This window comes from Panthera leo, chromosome A1 (assembly GCF_018350215.1).
Source record: "Panthera leo isolate Ple1 chromosome A1, P.leo_Ple1_pat1.1, whole genome shotgun sequence".
NCBI classification, from domain to species: domain Eukaryota; kingdom Metazoa; phylum Chordata; class Mammalia; order Carnivora; family Felidae; genus Panthera; species Panthera leo.
Genome location: NC_056679.1, coordinates 183475155 through 183477038, shown reverse-complemented (window position 1 = coordinate 183477038; position 1884 = coordinate 183475155). Strand labels below are relative to the sequence as shown.

The 1884-nt window shown below is 32.2% G+C and overlaps 1 non-coding gene across 1 annotated transcript; it reads left to right on the top strand.

Annotated features, from left to right (window-relative positions):
* The first annotated feature begins 1273 nt into the window (after positions 1 to 1273).
* On the top strand, positions 1274 to 1405 carry LOC122202892. The gene has a single exon (XR_006194952.1). It is a non-coding gene; the product is annotated as a small nucleolar RNA SNORA72 (small nucleolar RNA).
* The last annotated feature ends 479 nt before the right edge of the window (positions 1406 to 1884 follow it).

The following is a 1884-nucleotide window of genomic DNA, read 5'->3' as shown; positions in this document are numbered from 1 at the left end:
TAGGTGTACTTATTGCTACTGGAGTGTCATTACATAACAAGCTTATCTATATTAAGCTAAACATGAATTGATATGGATGTCTCCAACTCTCATCTGTTACCACATGAATCTTGCTGTCTTTGTCCCCTTGCTTATTTGTAAATTCCCATTCCTATAATAAGAAACCTGACTCATACCATCTGCTATCGACTTACCTTATTGTTCCTTTCCAGTGTGCATACATAGGAGTATCAGAATTATAGACCTATACCATTACTAGAAACAACATTATCAATTAGACTACAGGACTTATGTCCTTTTTCTTTTCTTCCCCCCCCCCCCCACTGTGTTTTATAGGATTTCCTTACTTCCAAGTTACTTAGGTCAACGTCTTTTTCGCCACGTCCTCCAGTGATGTTGTCCGTACAATTTTAATAGAGTTAAATTCTTTTGTTACAGTCTGCATTACCTCCTGGGAACCCTTGATATCCTAAACAGTTTTTTAAATGTTGTATATATTAAGGATCAACCTTTGTGCTGCTGTAAAGTTCAATACGTTTTGATTAATATATAGTCATACATCCACCATCTTGGTCTCATACACAACAGTTTCACTACCTTAAAAAAATTCCCTGTGCTTCACCGTTCAGCATTCTTCTCTTGTCCCATGCTGTGTCAGCCATTGATCATTACAGTGTCTGTGTAGTCTTGTCTTTCCCATAATGTCATACATATGATTGGAATCATACAGTTTGTAGCCTTTTCCAACTGGTTTCTTTCAGTTAGGAATAAGCATTTAAAGTTGATCCATGTCATTTCTGGCTTGATAGCTCACTCTGACAATCTCTGTTTTTAATTAACATATGTGAACCATTCATATTTAAAGTGATTCTTGATGTATTTGGATTTAATATCTACCTTTTTGTAACTGTTTTCTTTTTATCATAATTGTCTTTTGTTTCCTGCTTCCCCTTTTATCCTTTCTCAGGTTTTAACTGAGCATTTTATATGATTCCATTTTATCTCCTGTATTTGCATATCAGTTAGGTTTCTTTAAAAAAATAGTTATTTCCCTTGAAATAACCCAAATCCCCCTTCAACTAACACTATATTGCTTCCCATGTAGTGCAAGTAACATACAAAAGAGCATGTTCAGTTTCTCTTTTCCATCCCTTTTAACCTTGCTGTAATTCATTTCACTCATCCCTATACTATAATCATTAAATATATTATTAGTATTATTACTTTCAACAAACAGTTTTCTTTTTGGATCAATTAAGAATAGGAAAATTTACTGCAAATATTCTTGTTGTTCTGATTTTGTAATAATCCAGGTGGGCTAAATATTCACTGTATTAAGACTATGCATATGTCTCCAGAAATAATTCTTTCCCTAGGTCTGGTTTTGTTAATGCTTGTGATAAATCAAGTCTGATTTATATGTTGCATCTTATGTGGGAAACATCTGTGACTTTAGGTATCTGATCATCCTTAAGAAATGACAGCACAGCTAGTGTAATAACTTTTGAAGATAACCATTGCCAATTTAATGATTACCAGTTGCCATTAAATGAATTGTAAACTATTGTTTTATTTTTTCGAAAAAAAGTAGAGTGTACTACTTTTAGTTGCATTCAGTAATGATTATTGATTGTTGAGCACTTGCAAGTTATGCTTCTGTACTTCTTACCTTGATAAAATAATTGGAAATGTAAGAAAAAAAAAAAGAAGAAGAATATAGGAATTAAAAATATTTTTCCTTCAATTATTTTTTCTTTAGTCCTATTCCATTTTTCATGTAAATCCAAGTTTTAGACTTATATGAAATTCCTTCATCCTCAGAACTTTGTTAAACATTTCATATAGGGTAGTTGTGTTGTCAGTGAATTTTATTTTTTTATTTTT